The following is a 22,688-nucleotide window of genomic DNA, read 5'->3' as shown; positions in this document are numbered from 1 at the left end:
TGTTTCCTCTTCTTCATCTTCTTCATCCTCTTCTTCCTCTTCATCCTCTTCTTCATCCTCTTCTTCTTCATCTTCTTCCTCTTCTTCTTCTTCCTCTTCTTCTTCCTCTTCTTCTGCTTCCTCTTCTTCATCCTCTTCTTCTTCTTCATCCTCTTCTTCTTCTTCATCTTCTTCATCCTCTTCTTCTTTTTCATCCTCCTCTTCTTCTTCCTCTTCTTCTTCATCTTCTTCATCCTCTTCTTCTTTTTCATCCTCCTCTTCTTCTTCCTCTTCTTCTTCCTCATCATCTTCCTCTTCTTCTTCCTCTTCTTCTTCCTCTTCCTCTTCTTCATCCTCTTCTTCCTCTTCTTCATCCTCTTCCTCTTCTTCATCCTCTTCTTCTTCCTCTTCTTCATCCTCTTCTTCATCCTCTTCTTCTTCTTCCTCTTCTTCATCCTCTTCTTCTTCTTCCTCTTCTTCATCCTCTTCTTCTTCTTCCTCTTCTTCATCCTCTTCTTCTTCTTCCTCTTCTTCATCCTCTTCTTCTTTTTTCTTCTTCTTTTTGTCTTCCTCTTGCAGGTCACTGCTCATGCGCAGATTTTTTATCGGTAAAATATCGGCCGATTTGCCCATCATTGCCGTGAAAATCGGCCGATCGGCAAAATCAGCCGATTTTTTTCCAACTTTACCGATAAAAAAAATCTGCCAAAATACCGAAAAACGGCCGAACATTTAGCCCACTAACGATCCGAAAATTGGCCGATTTTATTTTCGGCCGAAAAGTCGGCCGATTTTCGACCCATCTATGGCCTGCATAAGGGTATATTCATTTTTGCAACATGGGCTTGCATGAATTTGTTAGGAAAAATACTATTTTGTGTGTGCAAATTAACAAATCTTGTTTGCAATCAATGGCCCGCATTTGTGCGTATATTTTATAGTATAGTGTCCCATAGAAAATGTTGATTCTGAAAGGAAAGTAAAGATTTTCTGACAACTCTGTTGGGGTGTACTCATTTATGTGGAGCACTGTAAATAAATAAGCCATGCAAAGCAGTGTGCGCTATAACTTTCACGTAAACCAATTAATTTACACACATTGGGATTTTTTTAGTAAAGACATGCAGCAGAATACATTTTGGCCTAAATTTATGATGAAATTTGATTTTCAAAATGTTTTTACTGGACATGTTTAATAGCAAAATGTCAAAAATATTGTTTGTTTCTCAATATTGTTGGTCCTTTTTTTGTAGTGGAAAAAAATAAAACCGCACAGGCGATCAAATATCACCAAAAAAAACCTCAATTCATGGGAAAAAAGGACCTAAATTTCATTTGGGTGCAGCATTGCATGACCATGCAATTGTTAAAGTGTCACAGTTCTGTAATGCAAAAAATGGCCTGGTCAGGAAGGGGGTAAATCCTTAGGCGGGCAAGTGTTTAATTTTTGTTTTTAATAAAGGCCTTTTGTAATTTTTTGCGCTACACTTTTTTTTGTGAATGTGTAGTGGTACCATGTACCCCATACTCATTCACACGGGGAGAGTGGGATCTGGGGGGCCCCCTTTTTAAAGGGGCTTCCAGATAATGATAAGTCGCCTGCCCGCAGACCCCCACAGCCACCGGCCACAGTTATGGGGATGAGGCCCTTGTCCCCATCAGCATGGGGACAAGTTGCTTTGGAGGGGAGCCCCCCTGCCCCAAAGTACCCTCTTGTTGAGGCCATGTGGCCTGGTATGGTTCAGGAGGGGGGGGGGCACTTGCTTTTCCCCTTCTTTTCTGCCTTGCTGAGCTACATGCTCAGATAAGGGTCTGGTATGGATTTTGGGGGGCCCCAGTGTAATTTTTAAAATAATTTTGGCATGGGGGTTACCCTCAAAATCCATACCAGACCCTACGGGCTTGGTATGGATGCGGGGGACCCCCACACCATTTTTCTAATTTTTTAAAAAATGCTGGCAATTCTTTTTACATTTATCTGTCAGTAACGAACCCCGCTGACAGCTGAAACATTAAATAATGTTTTCATTATTAGAATACCACATGATTTAATAATATAACTCGTACGGTAATTTAGTAGCTGTGCGGTATCTTACTGAATACTTGGATGCGGTAAGATATCACTTAGTGTATTATTCCTGTTCAAAGTTTGCGGGCGAACTTTTGTTAGGTTCAAATGTTCGACCATGAACAGGTGGGTGTTTGGCCCATCACTATTTACCAGTAATTGACACCACTCTGGAATTAATCTAAAGTTCATGCTTGACTATTCTTGGGGCTCCTCACATAGTAAGGAGATCTCTAGCTTCAAAAGGGACAAACATTTCAGCAGGACAAATTTGCAAAAACTGAGCAAAAATAATTAAATATAAGCTTAAAAGAGAAGTAGGGCTTTTTTGCCCTTATTTATACTTACCTAGGTGGATGCAACATTGGTCCAACTCTTAAGGGGGAGAACTCAGCTATCACATGACCTCTGATCACTGAGTTCTCACAGCCGCTCTGAGCAGAGAGCGGGACTGTCAGTCACCTCTTTCTGCTCTGACCCCCAGCGCTCACTGGAGCGCTGGGCTGTGGAGGTTGCAGGGATCGGTTGGCTCAGGCTCTCAGCACTTTGCTGAGAAGCTGAGCCAGGTGTCACTACAGATTCTGGGATGGATCCCAACCTTGAAGTCAGAATCTTTCCCTAGCCTGGACCAGCTGAGTGATGTCAGCTGACAGCGGACAGTAGTCCACTGCCAGCTGAAAACGGGTCACAAGAGTACAGATTGAACTGCCAACCTGTGATCCACAGGAGAAGTGCAGGCAAAAAAGCTTTGGCTTTACTTCTCCTTTAAACAAAAGCCACAATAAAAATACTGATTCTGTTTTATAATTCATGTAAACAACCTACTCAGGAGAGAGTATGGATACACTGGATAACAGATCCTCCAACCAGGGGCAAACTATGAATCATGGGACCCCCCCTTGCAAGATTTTCTGATGGTTGCACCCCTCCCTACCACCTCCAGAGGAGGGCCTTGGAGGCAGTGGGTAGATCTGATGAGTGGCTGGCTGTACTCTTGAGGGACCTTAGCAAATCCCCAACAGAAGACTTGGCAAAGGTCTGGGACTCTCTTAAATGTGTAAGAGTCTACTCAGTGGCAGGTGTTTGAGGAGTCAGGTGGAAGAAGGAGTATTAAGATGTGAGGTTGGAGAAGGAAGGCTGCCAGGAGGCCTAGTGATTAGGGCTTGCCTGCAAGCCTTGAGCTGGAAACGCAGGACTCACTGGCCCCCTTAGTGGGGACCACCTGTATGGCAGGAAAGGACAAGCCCAGCTGATAGGTCTAGTAGCAGCAACCTACCCACCATCGGTACAGGAGAAGATCTGAGCGAGTGCACCTGCACCTCCTGGGTGGATAGCGGAAGCAACACTCTGGTGGGAAACCAGAATAGCCCCCTACTAGTGACTGTTCACCTCAATTGAAGGGACAGGAGCCAGATCCCCTGCTCAGGAAGAAAGTCTCCAGATTGCTGGGTGAAGAGAAGTTAATCTAGTGTCTGGGTTGGTACAACTAGGAGATGCTGGCTAGCACTTCAACACAGACTGCATCAGAGAAGAGAAGCTTGTGAATAGTTTAGGAAGTTGTCCTCAGATATCAGTTTCCTTAGGCATCCTATACCCCCCTTACCCTATTCAAGTTCTAATCCCCTCAGTAAATAACAAAACCAAAGCTCAAGGACTGTTTTCTGTCTCCGAATGCAAGCTTGTGTGAAAACTGCTGAATGACTGGTTGTGCAGGACTATAAGGGGACCCAATTCATTAGCAATCCCTAAGGGGGTAGTGCTACGCTACTAATAATCATAATGATATTTTATATTATAAGAAAATTATTATGTGCTCTTGCATACAATTAAATTCTACCCTAATACAGAGTTCTTTACACTCTATCTTCTTTAAACTTTTTTGTGAAAGTTTTATAGGATGGGTAATCAGCTGAGTAGTGAGGCAGAGAATAACTGTAACTTGCAGTTTACTAAACAGTTGCAAAGTTAGAAGCAACAATGAAAAACAGGTTCACGATGGCAAAAACATGCCTATTTAGCAGAATAATAAAAACTGCACAAACATATACTCTTTACAGCAATGTCACTGTGACTCAATCAGGGTATAAGAAATTCAAGCACAGAATCATTACTTCAATAAAATAATACAGGGCACAGCTACCTATTATTATACTCATAGACAGCATCCCTCACAATGAAGTCCAGGTATTGTAGCTCTGATAACACAGGTGAACAGCTAGAGGCATCCAATGCTGTGTTAACAATCAGGAAGTGGCTTCTCACAGTAGCTGGGGTTTTTGGAGAAGCGGTGTGCTATTAAGTTCCAGACTGGCTGCGGTTCTGGCAGTGGAGGGCCTCTTTCCTGGCTGCATATCACTTGTCTAGCTACCTCTGCTTCATCAGGTGTGGCCTCTCTGGGTTGCTGAGGGAGGGAAACTTATCATCTCTGGGTATGTCAAGGAACCCAGTGAACTGTAGGAAATAGAGATAAAGGGATCTGTGCCTTTATCTGAGCATGGTGAGTAAATGGGCACTCTTCTCCAAAACTAAAAACCTCAGCTGTCCTATAAGGTTTTGGCTCAGGAGAAACTCTGGGATTTTTTATTTCATTAGGCATACAGGATTCATTTCAGCCTGTAACAGAAATTCTAAGGACAATGAATTTACACTCTAAGAGAGCTAAGCTCTCCAATGCTGCATAGAGGGGGAATCTATGACTACCATTGGTCCTAAGGTCTGCCTCCAGCCCTTCTGTACTGGAGCCTTCATAGTTTAGTTTTTCTTAACAGTCTTCCTAATGTAACCCCACTACTATCCCAGGCTCCATAGCAGCCCAATGGGTTGCTATGGCTATTGGTCCACCAATGACTCACACACGAAAAGGATTACACACTAAATGAGAAGATGTTCAGTGAAATTGAAGGACAACTTTTAGCAAATTAAACAATATCACAATCTCTAAAAAAAAGCAATTATTCTCCAAAAAAATTGTATGACCTGCAAATCTGAATCTGTAGGACCAACCCATTACTTGTAAGTATACCTGAAAAAAAATTGAAACCTCTGACCTCCTATATTACCTCTCAATTACATGTCTAATGTGTGTGATACTGCTGGACTTTGTTTCAATTGAGCTACCGTAAAGTTATTTTTCTTTCAAAGAAACAGATTTGATCTGGTCCTAGGCTGATACTTTTTTGATAATATCAAAGGAAGTGCTTGCAAGAAGCTAAATTCTTAGATGTGTGCTGACAAGCACCTGGCACAAAAGTTCATCTCACTTGAAGGACTTTTTCTAACATTTAATGATTAAAAGCATCAAACATACCCAATGCATTTCAGGGGAAAAAACTGTTTCCCTTGAAAATGCATTGGCTATATTTGATGCTTATAACCAAATCTTCCAAAAAGTCCTTCAAGTGAGATGAACTTTTGTAGCAGGTACTGCTCAGTAGACATCTAAGAATTTACTCTCAACATGGAAGTCATTGACCTAAAATCTTGAAATACTTGAAAAATTGGGCCAAAATTTGAGGTCCAGAGAGATATGACTCAATCAACAAACCACAGCCTGTAATACCTAAATGTATTCATGTTGATAAAGAGGCCAACTGTATTGATTTTTGAAAAAATAAAACATTTCCATATTGATAGACACAAAAATGAGTTTGCAGGACATTTTGACCAAATGAATGCGGCAAAAGTTCTCTGATAAAAATGTGCCTTTCATATAACTCATCCAATTTCAGAAAACATAAATCATCATCATCATACATGGGCTAACCGCATCCTGTCCACCCTATAGCACTAATATTGCTACAGGGAGGCACAGGTGCGCAAAATCACGTATATATATGTGATTCGTGTTCGCATGGTGATTGCGGGCAGGGGGTGCGCATGCCCGCCGACCCGTGGGTACCGTGATTCGGTCCCTAAGGGATCAGTCATCCGATTTAGGCTAGTGATGTTCGGCCTAAATCAGATGATCGATCCCTGGTCTATCACAGATCTTCCTGTACCTGTGTTTACACTTGTGTTTACAAAGGCTTTTCAAACGTTGCCTCTGGATATTAAAAATGTTTGCAGTTTTTCTCCATTGCATGGGGCGTGCACAGTTTTAAAGCATGTCATGTTTGGTATCTATTTACTCGGCATACCATCATCTTTTCTATGTTACCAAATAATTGGCCAATATATTGTGTTTTTGAACATTAAAAGTAAAAAAAGTATATTTTCTTCAACAAATTTGCGTTTGCGTGAGTACTATGTGAGCTAAAAAATTGCAGCACCCACCATTTTATTCACTAGGGTGTCTGATTTAAAAATAAATATGTAATGTTTGGGGGTTCAAAGTAATTTCCTAGTAAAAATACTGATTTTTTTCATGTGAACAAAGTGTCAGAAAAGGCTTGGTCTTCAGGTGGTTAGAACAATGAGTGATGTGTGGCATAAACTTCTAATGCTGGGCATAAAATGCCCCCCCCCATGACCCCTGTTTGGAAAGTAGACACCCCAACCTATTTGCTGAGAGGCATGTTGAGTCAATAGAAGAATTTATTTTTTTACCACAAGTTTTTGGAAAATGAAAAAAAAAAAAAAATATTTTTTTTTTACCCCAAATTATCAATTAAATGATTTATTGCTCACAAATGCCAAGGGTATTGTCAGGGATCTCGGGTTTCTCCACTGCGCACGGGTCTGCGCATGTGCGGAAGTCTGATGCGAACAAACATACAGGCGCTAGGACATAGGCGCTCGTGGCAACAATCGCGGCCGCGCATGCGCACTCGCCTGCCCTGACCCCTGGCTTGTCCGACTATTCTTCTGCCTGTTCCTGATTATCTGACCTCCTGCTGTTGAACCTGGCCTGTGACCTGACTATTCTCTGCCTGCTGCTCTGTACTGTTCCGTCTCCACTGTTACCAACCCGGCCTGTCTGACTTCGCTACTGCTTCACGGTGTGTTCTGTCCATCCATCCTGCATTGATCCATCCATTGCTGTCTGGGCCTGCTCTGCCTCTTCACATCAGGCTCTCATCCTGCTACGTACCACTGGTGGTTCCTTCTACTACAGCTGAGTGTACCCAGGGGCTGCGACCGGGTCTCAGTCTGCTCCAAGTCCATCCCCACCATCAGGAGCTCTGGTGAACAAGCACATTGGGGCTTAGACTCCGCGCCCTGGGGAAATCTGGTCTGTGGAGCTCTAGAGTTACTGTCAATAGATACCTGACAGTACCATATGGCCATGTCTGAGCCTGGAAGAGGACCATCTCCTCTGGATGAGATTTGCCAACATCTGGCGGCACTCACCCAAGCAGTCAAGACGCTACAGGAAGGATATATGCACCTGGAAGGATGTATTCAGACCCTAGCCTCACCGGCATCCATACCTCCGGATCCAGCTTCTCCGCCTCCAGCCATGAACTCCGCAGAACCCTCCGCCGGAGTGGTGGTCACACTACCTCCACCTGAACCCTGCGTGCCGACGCCGGAGCGAGGGAGGTTCAGGGCTTTCTGGAACTTGTGCCAGTTATACTTCGACCTGCAGCCACGGACATTTTCTTCAGAATCCGTGAAAGTGGGGTTCATCATATCCCTACTGCAAGGTGAACCCCAGGGCTGGGAGGCCGTCATCCGCATCTGAATTCGGTATCTGCATTCTTCGAGGCAATGGCGCAGCTATATGACGATCTGCAGCAGGCAGCTTCTGCTGAGGCGGCTCTGCACACGCTCCAACACGGTCGCCGAGCGGCGGAAGACTACACCTCTGACTTCAGATGTTGCAGACCAGATGGAATGATGCAGCCCTGCGTCATCAGTTTCGCTTAGTCCTGTCTGAACCGCTTAAGGATGAGCTAGCCAGAGTGGGCATACCCGACTCTTTGGAAGATCTGATAACCCTGGCCATTCAGATCAACCGCAGCCTGCGGGAACGTAGGCAGGAAAGGTCCAGCCAAGGTCAGAGACCGACATGTGTGTTACCTCGGTTCCCGGTCCAGTCGAAATCCCCTTGTTAATAACCAGAATCCTGAGACTACCAACATACCCAAGCCAATGCAACTGGGACTGATTCGACCTTCGCTGACATTGAGGAATGCCAAAGAGGTCAGCTAAACAACTTCTGCCTTTACTGTGGGGAAGCAGGCCACTTTGTGCGCTCCTGTCTGGCAAAGCTGAGTAAGTGTGCCTCTATCTCTTCTGCTGTGTCTCCAGCTTGTCTCCACAACTCAAATCGTCTAGCCGTGCCTATCTCGTTCCAGCTCCCCGGAAGAACCGTGTCGGTGATGGCGGTTATTGATTCAGGGGTTTGCAGCTGCTTTATAGATCTGAACTTTGCAGCCCAGCAGCAGTTCCCCCTACAGACGAAGGAGCACAGTCTAAAATATATTCCAATATGGTACCGCGCTCCAATAAATCATGCACCATAAATAAATACTGTGAAAGACATATATATACACTACAAATCATCAAAATTAAAGTCCATTCATTAATACTAAATTATTTGTGAAACAAATCCTTTCTGTAGTGTAGTGTCAATCTCCCAAATGGGTACAATGTACAATATACCACAAGATATTCTTCCTCTGTGATGGGTTAAATGATAGTGTTCAAACAAAACTGCACCATGGATCTGTGTAAACAGCATGAGCCTCTGCTTCCTCAGCACAGCCGTTTGATCAGATCAGCTCATGCTGTTTACACAGATCCATGGTGCAGTTTTGTTTGAACACTATCATTTAACCATCACAGAGGAAGAATATCTTGTGGTATATTGTACATTGTACCCATTTGGGAGATTGACACTACACTACAGAAAGGATTTGTTTCACAAATAATTTAGTATTAATGAATGGACTTTAATTTTGATGATTTGTGGTATATATATAAGTCTTTCACAGTATTTATTTATGGTGCATGATTTATTGGAGCGCGGTACCATATTGGAATATATTGTCAACTGATGCACACCTAGTGAGGGTGAGCGAGGCAACCTGCGATCTAAAATAATATATAACACATTATATTACACCATATCACATTTTATATAGAGACGAAAGTAAGCACCTGTTTAGTGGCTCACAAGTAAAAATATTTGTTAGAGCACAGTCTAAACATCTTCCTGGCCGATGGGTCCCGTATCAAATCTGGGTTGGTAGACCATGAGACCCCACTGATCTGCACTACAGTTGCCGGCCAGCATCAGGAACTCCTTCACTTGGATGCCATCGCGTCCCCCCTATTTCCAGTTATTTTGGAGCTCCCCTGGTTACGAGTGCATGACCCCAAATCAATTAGACGACAGGGTCTATCCAGTTCTGTTCTTCCTACTGTCAAGAACATTGTTGTCCCAAGACACCTTCGGTCCCGCAGACCCTATTATGTGTGGACGCTGACGCAGAGCTAACTCAGGCCATTCCTTCGGTTTACCATGGCTACCTCGATGTGTTCAGCAAACGGGGAATAGACGTTCTTCCCCCACATCGAGCGTACGATTTCCCGAGCGACCTTATCCCGGGGTCCGAGATTCTCTTTGGGGAAATCTTTCCTTTATCAGAGCGGGAGTTGAGGGTTTTAAAGGAGTACATAGATGAGAATCTCTGAAAAGGGTTTATCCGTCCTTCCACGTCACCAGCTGGAGCTGGAATCTTCTTTGTGGCGAAGAAGGACAAGTCCCTGAGACCCTGTGTAGACTATCGGGAGTTGAATAAAGTAACTGTGAAAATTCGCTATCCCCTTCCTTTAGTCCCTGAGCTGTTCCAAAGGCTGAAGACGGCTTCTGTCTTCACCAAGTTGGATCTGAGAGGTGCCTATAACTTGGTTCGCATATGAGAAGGGGATAAATGGAAGATGACATTCCGCAAACGGTTCGGCCACTTTGAGTATCTAGTCATGCCGTTCGGGTTGTGCAACACACCTGCCACATTTCAGCACTTCATTAATGATGTATTCAAGGACTATTTAGATGTTTTTGTTGTCATTTACTTAGATGACATTTTGATTTTTTCCCCATCCCTGGAGGCGCATCGGGATCATGTCAGGAGAGTGTTAGAGCGACTTCACCAGCACGGGCTCTATGCCAAGGCAGATAAGTGTAGCTTTGAGCAGCACAGCATTTTGTTCCTGGGATTATTCATCTCCACCACAGGAATTGCCATGGACCCTCAGAAAATTTCTGCAATCTTAGAATAGCCGGTGCCCTCTGATAAGAAGGGTATACAACGGTTCATTGGCTTCGGCAATTTTTATCATAAGTTTATCAAGAACTTTTCAGGCCTCGTATCTCCCATCACCCAACTCACCTTCGTTTCCAGTGGACTCCCGAGGCACAGGTGGCTTTTGAGACCCTGAAAAAGTTGTTTACAGCAGCTCCCATCCTAAGTCACCTTCTTCCTTACCCTACATACTGGAGGTAGATGCATCTGAAAACGCAGTAGGGGCGGTCCTGTCACAAAGGAAGGGCCTTGTCAGGGATCTTGGGCTGGATTGCGGCGCGCGAAGCTGCGCATGTGCGGTATGCCGAGGCGCACTAGCGTGCGGGCACTAGGACCTAGGTGCCCGTGACGGCAGTGACGCATGCGCACACGTGATCGTGGACGTGCGCCTGGCACCAATAGGAGCGCAGGGCGCCCTATTTGAACAGGCTCTGACAGTGCTTAATTGCCGTATGGTCTTTCCTGTATCCTGTGAGATTGCTTTGCTGCCGACCCTGCCTGACCCTGATCTGTTGACTTCTCCTGCTCTGACCCCTGGCTTGCCTGACCATTCTACTGCCTACTCCTGCACCTCTGACCTCCTGTTGCCGAACCTGGACCATGACCCATTTATTCTTCTGCCTGCTGTTTGTACCAATCTGCCCCGCTGTTACCTACCTAGCCTGTCTGACCTCGCTTACTCTGCCTCCTCACATCAGACTCTCACCTGCTACGTACCACTGACAGGTGTCTCTACCACAGCTGGTTGCACCCAGGGGTCGCGACCTGGTCTCAGCTTGCTCCAAGTCCATCCTCACCATCAGGGGCCCTGGTGAACAAGCAGGTCGGGACCTAGATTCCGCGCCCTGGGGAATTCTGGTCTGTGGAGCGCTAGAGGCTACCGCCGGTCGGTCCTTAACAGGCCTTAAGGAGCTCATGCACTCCGTAGCCTTCTTTTCCAGAAAGCTCACACCAGCAGAGATAAATTATGATATTGGAGACCGAGAGCTCTTGGCAATCAAGACGGCACTGGAAGAATGGAGGTACCTGCTGGAGCGGGCCATGCACCCAATCCTAATCTACACAGACCATAAGAATTTGGAGTATTTGAGGACAGCTAAGCGATTGAGACCACGCCAGGCCAGATGGGCGCTGTTCTTTTCAAGATTTGTTTTTCACATAACCTATAGACCGGGGTCTAAGAACACGAAACCCGATGCGCTCTGTCCCATGTTTGAAGACCCGGAGGAAATCTCTAAACCTGACACTATCCTGCCTGCAGGGAATTTTTTATTACTACAGTCTGAACTCCTGTCCAGGTTGCAAGCAGCATCTGTAGGAATACCCAGTCCATCTGGAGTTTCGGTGCAGAACAGAGAAGGACTCTTGTGGAAGGGGGAGCAGATTGTGGTACCTGAGGAAGCTCGAACCCTGGTCCTGGACTACTGCCATGACCATCCATTGGCAGACCATTTTGGAGTGTTCAAAACATTAGAGCAGGTGCAGCGCACGTTCTGGTGGCCAAGTATGGCTAAAGTCTGCGAGACATATGTGAAGACTTGTACTATCTGCAACAGAAACAAGCCCACCAGAAACAAGGCCTGGGGCTTGTTACGACCTTTGCCAGTACCGGATAGACTGTGGAAGATGATATCCATAGACTTCATTGTGGAACTTCAACCCTCCCAAGATCATACTGCGATCTTTGTGGTAGTGGATCGTCTGTCAAAGATGGCCCACTTTCTACCATTAAAGAATATGCCTTTGGCACCAGAAACTGCACAGATCTTTATTAAGGAAGTTGTAAGGCTCCATGGGGTGCCTAGGGATATTGTCTCGGACCGAGGGGTTCAGTTCACCTCAAAGTTTTGGAGAGCCCTGTGTGAAATCTTAGAAATCAAGCTATCCTTTTCTTCCGCATACCATCCACAAACAAATGGGCAGACCGAACAAACCAACCAAACCCTAGAGCAATACCTCAGGTGTTACACTTCTTTCCTCCAGGATGACTGGCTGGCACTCCTGCCTTTAGCGAGTCACTCCGCCACCAAGCAATCCCCGTTTTTCGCCAATTATGGGTTCCATCCTACATTCCTGCCTGATCTGATTCCGGAAATTTCGGTTCCTGTTGCTCAGGATACGCTGGATTTCTTTTCGGCCAATAACAAGGTGTTGCAGGAGGCAGTCGCAATGGCTCAGGAAGACAATAAGAAAGCCTTTGATAGAAGGAGAAGAGGTGAATTGCTCTTGCAACCAGGAGACCAAGTCTGGTTGGCAACGACCAGACTGAAGTTGGCGTATCCGTCAAGGAAATTGGCACACAAGTTCGTGGGCCCATTTCGGGTAAAACATAAAATTAATGAGGTTGCTTATGAGCTAGCGCTTCCTGAATCCTTCAAGATACATCCTGTCTTCCATGTGTCTCTGTTAAAACCTGCAGCTCCGGATCCTTTTCCAGACCGTAGGTCTAGACCCCCGGAGGCCATAGACATTGATGAAGAAGAAGAATTTGAGGCTGAAGCGATCTTAGGCTGCAGGAAGAGGAGAGGTCTAATGCAGTACCTCATTAAGTGGAAGGGCTATGGCCCAGAAGAAAATTTGTGGGAACCAGCCCGAAATGTCCATGCTACGAGGTTAATTCAAGGATTTTTTCATAACCAGCCGCATAAGAGAAGTCAGTTGGGCATCTGGATGCTGCCCTTAAGGGGGGGGGCAATGTCAGGGATCTCGGACTTCTCCGCGGCGCATGGGTCTGCGCATGTGCGGAAGTCTAAAACGAACAAACATACGGGCGCTAGGAAATAGGCAACCGCGGCCGCACATGCTCACTCGCGCACATGGGCACACGCCTGGCACCAGTGACAGCGCAGGGCGCACTGTTTAATATGACTCTTGCATGCTCAAGGTGCCGTATGGTCTTGTTCCTTCTCGTCCCTGTTATCCTGTTTCCCTGAGAGAGTATCCTGTTACTGACCCAGCCTGACCCTGATTGCTGTTGACCTCCTCCTGCCCTGACCCCTGGCTGGTCCGACTATTCTTCTGCCTGTTCCTGATTATCTGACCTCCTGCTGCTGAACCTGGCCTGTGACCTGACCATTCTCTGCCTGGTGCTCTGTACTGTTCCACCTCCACTGTTACCGACCCGGCTTGTCTGAGTTCGCTACTGCTTCACGGTGTGTTCTGTCCATCCATCCTGCACCAATCCATCCATTGCTGTCTGGGCCTGCACTGCCTCTTCACATCAGGCTCTCATCCTGCTACGTACCACTGGTGGTTCCTTCTACTACAGCTGGGTGTACCCAGGGGCCGCAACCGGGTCTCAGTCTGTTCCAAGTCCATCCCCACCATCAGGGGCTCTGGTGAACAAGCAGATTGGGGCTTAGACTCCGCGCCCTGGGGAAATCCGGTCTGTGGAGCTCTAGAGTTACCGTCAGTAGGTACCTGACAGGTATATGTGGAATTACTCCCCACAATACATTCTGCTACTTCTCCCGAGCATGGGGATACCACATGTGAGAGACGTTTTGGCAGTCTAGCCAAGCACAGGACCCCAAAATCCAATAAGCACCTTCAGGCTTTTAAAGGGCTTTATTTCTTCATTACACTTCCAGACTACCTATCACAATTTCAGAGGCCCTGAAATGCCAGGATAGCACCAAACCCCCCAAAATGACCCCTTTTTGGAAAGTAGAAACCCCAAGGAATTTTATAAAAAGCATGGTAAGTATTTTGCAGATCTCATTTGTTGTCACAAGATTTTGGAAAATGAAGAAAGAAAACAAAAACATTTTTTCTTTTCTTTTTTTATATTTCAAAACCTTGTGAGAAAAAATTAGATCTGCAAAATACTCACCATGCCTCTTTTTAAATTCCTTGGGGTGTCTACCTTCCATAAAAGGGTCATTTGGGGGGGGGGGGGGGGGTTGTGCTATCCTGGCATTTCAGGGCCTTCAAAACTCTGATAGCTAGTGAGGAAGTGAAATGAGGAAGTTACGCACCTTCAGGCTTTCAAAGTAGTAATTGGATTTCAGGCTCCTGTATGTGGCTAGGCTCCTAAAAAGTCTCACACCTGTGGTAGCAGAATGTATTTTGGGGTGTAATTTCATATATACCCATGACATGTGTGAGCAATATATCATTTAAGTGACAACTTTGTGGAAAAAAATAAATCTTCCATGGACTCAACATGCCTCTCAACAGATAGCTTAGGGTGTCTACTTTCCGAAAAGGGGTCATTTGGGGGTGTTTGTACTGTCCTATTTTAGCACCTCAAAAAATGTGATAGGTAGTCAGATGGTAAAAGCTGTTTAAATTCCAGTATCTATACCATAGTTTGTAGATGCTATAACTTTACACAAACCAAATAATATACATTTATTGGGATTATTTACTATATATTTTTAATACCCAAAAGTAAAAAATATTATGTTTTTTCAAAATTTTTGGTCTTTTTTTTGTTTATAGCGCAAAAATTAAAGAGCACACAGGTAATCAAATATCATCGAAAGAAAGCTCTATTTGGGTGAAATAAAGGACATAAATTTTGTTTGGGTACAGCATTGCAAGACCGCACAATTACCAGTTGAAATAGCTCAGCGCTGTATAGCAAAAAAAAGGCCTGGTCAGAAAGGGGGGTAAATCTTCAGGAGGGCAAGTGGTTAACAATACCCTTCTATCCAATATTGTGTTATATAGGATAAGTTTTATACAGGTATATGCAAGATGTTTCATACATTGAGGGTCAATGGGAAAAATACACTTTATTCGGTGGTGAGTGGGAAAAGGAATCAACCTTACAGTGATGGCCAGTGGAAAGATGCAAGCCTCTACAAGCCACTAGCTGTCAGAGATCCTAATTCTCGGTCAAATGTGCGCTCCCCCACCCTTGCTGACAACCTGTATTACCCATTGTTCCACCTCTGGGGTGCAGTAACTTTGGTCAATGTACCATATTGCACTGTATTGCTCGGCTGCAGTGTGAATTGTAGGGAGGTCACATACTTAGATGTGCAGTCTGGCTGTGGAGTCCAGATTCCTTTGTGGAGTCCAGATTCCTACGTGTTTAGCTCTTCAGTCAGCAATATGATTCTAATGTATACCACACCTAGGTCCGCCTACTGGGCAAAGTTCAAAGAAGATCATCTTAAACCACTTCATGCTTTGTTTTGTGTCATACTACATAATATTCTTTGGAGAAAACTTTGACATATTCTACCAAGAAATAAAAAGGTACGGTAAGACTCATTTTATCTTCCTAAATTCAGGTTTACAATCACACACCATCTGTGCAAGCTTCTGTTCATTTCATTGTTTAAGAGCACATTTGCCTTTTGCTTAGTGTGATGTATGTCTGCAAATGCCAAACAATGACTACATTCTTTTCAAATTCCACTAAGTAAATCATATAAAAACATGCTTGTATTATTTTCACACATAACAATGAAGTAGAAATTTAAGTTAGAAATGGATACGTTTTATACTTGCCCAGATCGCAATACCAAGAAGATCTGTAATCCTTCTCTGGGTACATCCAGTACAAGGAAACTTGGTCTTTCAAATTATTTAACCACTTGCCCTCCTGAGGATTTACCCCCCTTAATGACCAGGCCTATTTTTGCTACTCGGCGCTGCACTAATTCAACTGATAATTGCGCAGTCATGCAATGCTGCACCCAAACAAAATTTACGTACTTTTTTTTCACACAAATAGAGCTTTCTTTTGGTGCTATTTGATCACCTGTACACTTTTTATTTTTCACGCTATAAACAAAAAAGACCAAAAATTTTGAAGAAAAACGCTCTGAAAAATATATAGTAAACTCAACGTTAGTTATAAATTTAGGCCAAAATGTATTCTGCTACATGTTTTTGGTAAAAAAAATCCCAATAAGTGTATGTTGATTGCTTTGTGTGAACGTTATAGCGTCTACAAACTATGGTATAGATACTGCAATTTACGCCATTTTTTTGCTATACAGCACTGCGCTAGTTTAACAGACAATTGCACGTTCATGCAATACGGTACATAAATGAAATTTTTTTTTTTCACGCAAATAGCGATTTCTTTTGGTGGTATTTGATCGCCTTTTTATTTTTGGCGCTATAACCAGAAAAAATTTTGAAGAAAAATTTTTCTTGGAAAAAAACAATATTTTCTCATTTCGGTCATAAAAAATATCCAAAAAAACTAAAATTTCATCATAAATTTAGGCCAAAATGTATTCTGCTACATGTTTTTGGTTAAAAAATTCCCAATAAGTGTATATTGATTGCTTTGTGTGAAAGTTATAGCGTCTACAAAATATGGTATAGATAATGGAATTTACACAGCTTTTACTTTCTGACTGCTTATCACATTTCTTGAGGTGCTAAAATACCAGGATAGTACAAACACCCTCAAATTACCCCTTTTCAGAAAGTAGACACCCTAAGCTATCTGCTGAGAGGCATATTGAGTCCATGGAAGATTTATTTATTTTCCATAAGTTTCTGGAAAATGACAAAACATTTTTTTTTTTACATGAAGTTGTCATTTAAATGATTAATTTCTTGCACAAGCCATGGGTATATGTGGAAATACACCCCAAAATACATTCTGCTACTTCTACCGAGTATGGAGATAACACGTGTGCGGGACTTTTTGGGAGCCTAGCCACATACAGGAGCCTGAAATCCAATGACCACTTTGAAAGCCTGAAGGTGCGTAACTTCCTCATTACACTTCCTCACTACCTATCACAGTTTGGAAGGCCCTGACATGCCAGGATAGCACCAACCCCCCCCCCCCAAATGACCCCTTTCTGGAAAGTAGACACCCCAAGGAATTTAAAAAGAGGCATGGTGAGTAGTTTACTGATCTCATTTTTTCTCACAAGGTTTTGAAATATAAAAAAAATAGAAAAAATATGTTTTTGTTTTTTTTTCTTCATTTTCTAAAAACTTGTGTCAACAAATGAGATCGGCAAAATAATCACCATGCTTTTTATCAAATTCCTTGGGGTGTCTACTTTCCAAAAAAGGGTCATTTGGGGGGGTTAGGTTCTATCCTGGCATTTCAGGGCCTCTGAAACTGTGATAGGTAGTCTGGAAGTGTAATGAAGAAATAAAGCCCTTTTAAAGCCTGAAGGTGCTTATTGGATTTTGGGGTCCTGTGCTTGGCTAGACTGCCAAAACGTCTCTCACATGTGGTACCCCCATACTCGGGAGGAGTAGCAGAATGTATTTTGGGTAGTAATTCCACATATACCCATGGCATGTGTAAGCAGTAAATCATTTAAGTGACAATTTTGTGTATAAGAGAAAAAAACATTTTTTTGTCACTTTCCAAAAACTTGTGGTAAAAAAATAAATTCTTCTATTGATTCAACATGCTTCTTAGCAAATAGTTTGGGGTGTCAACGTTCCAAAAAGGGGTCATTTTGGGGGGTGGGGGCATTTTATGCCCAGCTTTAGAAGTTTATGCCACACATCATTCACTCTTCTAATCACCTGAAGATCAAGCCTTTTCTGACACTTTTTGTTCACATGAACAAAATCAGTGTTTTTTGCTAGGAAATTAATTTAAACCCTCAAACATTATATATTTTTTTAAAGCAGACACCCTAGTGAATAAAATGGTGGGTACTACAATTTTTTATGGCACATAGTACTCCTGCAGCAATTTTTCAAAAGCAAATTTAAAAACAAAATACACTTTTTTTTACTTTAAATGCATAAAAACAAAATATATTGGGCAATTATTTTGTAAAATATAAAAGATAATGGTATGCTGAGTAAATAGATACCAAACATGACATGCTTTAAAACTGTGCATGCCCTGTGCAATGGCGACAAACTGCAAACATTTTTAATATCCATAGGCAAAGCTTTAAAAGCTACCATTTTAGACTTACAGAGGAGGTCTAGTGTTATAATTACTGCCCCTGATCTGACGTTCACGGCAATACCTCACATCCATGGTGCAACCACTGTTTACATACCGACACAGGGTCAAGGCTTGGGGGGGTGTTTTATTTTTTTTTTTTAGTTACTTTGATTCTTTTTTATTATTTTTACTTTTTTTTTTTGATCACTTTTAATGCTATAACAGGGAATGCAAATATCCCCTATAACTTCAATGGGCATTGTCATATATTCTTTTTTGAGAAATCTGGGGTCTATCAGGCTCTAAATATCTCCTCTGCCCTTACATTATCTAATCAAACCAAAATCGGTGTGATCAGATGCTTTCCCAATTTACAAATGGAGCTGTTTATATCCTGCGAAACTGAAGTGATGAAATGCTTGTAGCTTCCGAATTCTTAGGCTATAGAGATGATTGGCACCACTCTGGTCTCCAATCAGCTCTATGGTCAGCTGGCAGAAACACCGGCTGCATTCTCAGGTTCCCCTGATGGCACGAGACTGCTCGAGAAGGCCGTGGAAGGCAGCAGGGGAGGGGGGAATCATTTCTCGCTGCTTATAAAAGCAATCCTGCAGCTAATTAGCCACTAGGATTGCTTTTACATGAAAGTCGATCGCCGGCTGAAAAAAAACAATACCAGGATGATGCCTGCAGCTGAAGACATCATCCTGGTATAACCATTCAAAGTTTAGTGATGTACCAGTACGTCGCTGGTCCTTGTTGGGTGTACATACTATGTTCTTTTTTTTTTGTATGTAGCCTGTGGACTGAATGAAAAAATGAGAAGAAATCTCTGCCAGAAAAAGTGTGTGGTACGCCCACCATTAGAATATACCGCCCTGCATCCACGCACTTCTAATGGTGGGCACACATTAGGTCACACTTTGCCACAAGCAACAGTTCCAAGATTGAACAAATGTCTAAATAGTGGCACGCTTGAATAAAAATTGTCCACGTATAAGTGGTACCCCATATGCAAAAAGGATGACACCAAGTCCCAAACTATCTTGCCACTGCTCCCCATTTAGTCTGGGCATCCAGGGCGCTCCATGTGACTATCTTTTCCCTCGTAAATCCAAAACTTATAAGTATAGGCTGTTGCCCTCTCACTGGTCTTATACATCTTGACCCCATATCTGGCGCGCTTGCTGGGGAGAAATTGTTTGAATGCAAGGCGGCCATAAAAATTAATGAGGGACTCATCAACGCAGATGTTTTGCTGGGGAGTATAGACATCTGCAAATTTTTGGTTAAGGTGATTTGTGAGGGGCTGAATTTTGTGGAGCCGGTCAAATTCAGGGTTACCCTGAGGATGACAGAGTGTATTGTCGCTGAAATTCATAAAACACATTATACTCTCATATCTATGCCTGGCCATGGCAGCAGAGAACACGGCATATGATGAATCGGGTCTGCGGAACAATACAACTGAAATTCATTTCTTTTAGTAATGCCCATGTTGAGGGTTAGGCCGGAAAAAAAATGTAAATTCGAAAACCGTAATGAGTTTCCATGCGACTGGTCTGGCAAGGTTTGAATTTGGGTTGGTGGTGATAAATTGTTGTACATATAAATTGCTTTGATCCACAATCAATGCATACAGATATTCTGTGAAAAGCAGCTCCAAAAATCAAGGAGGTATGTGAAAGACCAAGATGTACTAGACCGCTGGTACTCACCAGTTCACCAAAAGGTAGAGCGGCACTAGTACTGGCACTCTGCTGCATATGAGAGTCATCAAAATTTACCGGCAAGTGCTAACAGAGATCAGGCCTGATTCTGCGAACACTGCAGTTTTGTGTGCAATGTATCAAGTGACAGTGACCTACTGACACTGCACTTGCTGGGGGAGAAGGGGGGGGTAAGCGTAGGGGCTAAACGCAGGTGCTGGCAGGTGCCGGGGCTGATCCTGCTAACGCTGCGTTTTTTGGGACGCTATACTAATGTGAACGCTGGCATAGTGCTGATCTGATCAAAGATATTGACCTGTTCAGACACTATGCTAGGAATGGAGGTTTATTGTACATGAGCGTGCTCCTGGCAATCAAGGGGTTAAATGTGATGACTGGTGTACTGACGGGCAATCTGACGCTATCTGGGAGGGACATGAAAACCATGGGAGCGCAAAATCATGTATATATATATATATATATATATATATGTGATTTTGTGCACCCATGCCGCCTTGTAGCAGTATTTCTGCTATAGGGTGGTCAAGAAGCGGTTACAGAAGAGGTTTGTGTTACATTGCTGTGTTACTTTAACTGACAATTGCGCGGTCATGCAACACTGCACCCAAATTAAATTTACGTCCTTTTTTTCACACAAATTGAGCTTACTGGGATTGTTACCTTTTTTTCTATACTAATAATGGCGGCGATCAGTGACTTATGGCGGGACTGCGGGACTGCAACAGACATTCTTACACTGGGGGGAACTGACTTGGGGTCACTGACATCTCCAGTGACACCAATACAGTGATCAGTGCAAAAAAAAAAACACTGACACTGTACTAATGGCACTGGGGAGGAAGGGGTTAACTTTTGTATTCACTGAAAGGGTTAACTGTGTGAGGGGAGTGTTTTACTAGGGGGTGGGGGTGTGTACTGCACGGGAACACGCTGATCCGGAGAGATAAACTCTTCTTTCTGGATCAGCATGTCAGGAGCTGACAGAAAGCAGAGGTGCAGTGTAAACACTGCAGCCGTGCACTCTCTCAATGATTGCTGCTAATCGCCGGGACATGGCAGGCAATGACTGGCCGTGACCCGGCAACTGACACCCGCGGCCCCGATCGGCGGCGCAGGTAGGGCGGTGGCGCGCCTCGCGCGCGCCCCCTACCTGTTTTGCAAAAGCACGTTTTAAAATGTCATTTTGCGCAGCCGTGCCGCCCTGCCGCCGTATTTCTACAGTGGCTGGTCGGCAAGAAGTTAATCCTTGAATATTTTTTTTACTTGTACATCTCTTCATAAGCACATTCCATGCAAATTGCACAATGGCAATAAAGAAAACTGGCAGCTAATGGGTCCCTAAATTTACTGAAGAATACTGGTCAGACTTGAAATTGTTTCTTTGTGATCTGATCTGCAAGTTGTTTTTTTTGTGTTGCAAACATAAGTACTCAGTACACTGTAGGGATGTTACAATTGTACGAAATTGCTTCTATCATATACACAGTGCACCAAATTTGTGCACTCTCCAGTTTTAGTAAATCAACCCTATATTGCACTAATATAACCACGTGCTGTCCAAGAATTTGCACCTAAACTTTCATCAACAATCACCATAATCCACTCCACTGACTTTATCAGCCTAGTGTGTATTAAAAAAAGAATAGAGTTGAGGATAATAGGCTGAACCCAGGGGCGGACTGACCATTTGGAAATTCGGACACTGCCCGAGGGCCCGGGGTCAGTAGGGGGCCCCATGAGATGCCCCTGGTACCTTTTCATAGGCATTTTTGAGTTTAGGCAAGGACACAGGGGCCCCATGATCCCCTATTGCCCGGGGGCCTCATGAGTTGTCAGTCCGCCCCTGGCTGAACCACTCTGTAAATTTGCAAGGATCCCCATAATGGTTTGCAAGTGGTGGCTCTCTCATCCTGAGAGAAATCTCCAGAGTTACGTCAACAGCTCATGATAATTGATTATTTTCGTGACCTATAAGGGATGAGCAATCTCCCACTTGATGGTATCTGCATAGCTCTGGTGCCATCAAAACATTACACATCAGAGTAAATGAGACTACAATGTAGTAACCCTTCTTAGCTCTCAAGTAATTAACCAATAACACCAGTCATTTTTGTAATGTGGTATCCTTCTCAATGAATATAATTTTAAGGATAAGTTCACCTTTGGAAACATGTTACATGTGCCACCCATTTTTAGGGGGGCACATGTAACCTGTTCCTGACCCTGCAGCTGTCGCCCTCTAGGAAAGAAGTATGGACAGAAGTTCCCAATACTAGTTGTCACTTTTCAAAAACAGCACGGTCGTGCGGGGCTCTGCCCACATGGCTGCGTCATTCATTCACAGTCCTCTATGAATTAATGGACTACAGGTCCCGACAGCCTTAGCAGCTGTCTACTTGTAGTCCTCAATGAACTACCACGGCGCTGTGGATCACTGTGGTAGTTCATTGAAGCTTCCTGTCAGAAGTATCGACTTGTTTGTACGGGATGTACAAGCAAGCAGATACATTGACAGTCTGCAGGAGACCTGCATGGCATCAGTGATCTGCTGATCGTCGGTGCAATGCTTTACAGGCTCCTAACACAAAATAATAAATGCACATTTTTCACCTGTAAAAAATGTGCATTTATTACTTTTGTTTAAAGGCGAAGTTATCTTTTAAATGTAATTCTGCCCACTGACTACCAATGCTAGGGCCATTATTCTTCCTGATTACCAATGTAAAGGCAATTCTTCTCGCAATCAATGTTAGGGGGTATTCTCTTTCTGGTCACCAACATAAAGGTTTACGTACACTTTGCTTGAGAAGTTTTACTTTAACATACAAGTTTATGTGAATGCAAAAGCAAACCATAAGCAGTGTCAAGCAACTGCA

General features: G+C 43.7%; 1 protein-coding gene across 3 annotated transcripts in view; it reads left to right on the top strand.

The window, feature by feature from the left end:
- The window catches only part of LOC149467577 (dimethylaniline monooxygenase [N-oxide-forming] 2-like), a 55,278-nt gene that overhangs the window by 994 nt on the left and 31,596 nt on the right, over positions 1–22,688 (top strand). Inside the window, exon 1 of one of the 3 annotated variants that reach the window (XM_089671549.1) lies at positions 15,361–15,447. The exons of the other annotated variants lie outside the window; for them this stretch is intronic. The gene's annotated coding sequence lies outside the window, so the exon portion shown is untranslated. Of the gene's footprint in view, positions 1–15,360; positions 15,448–22,688 lie in introns of those variants that run through there. 3 annotated transcript variants of the gene reach the window in all.

Source organism: Staurois parvus, unplaced genomic scaffold (assembly GCF_062004578.1).
Source record: "Staurois parvus isolate SC_StPar_1 unplaced genomic scaffold, SC_StPar_1.0 ptg000106l, whole genome shotgun sequence".
NCBI classification, from domain to species: Eukaryota; Metazoa; Chordata; class Amphibia; order Anura; family Ranidae; genus Staurois; species Staurois parvus.
The sequence above is the reverse complement of the archived record's forward strand: the minus strand, read 5'-3'. Positions and strand labels throughout refer to the sequence as shown.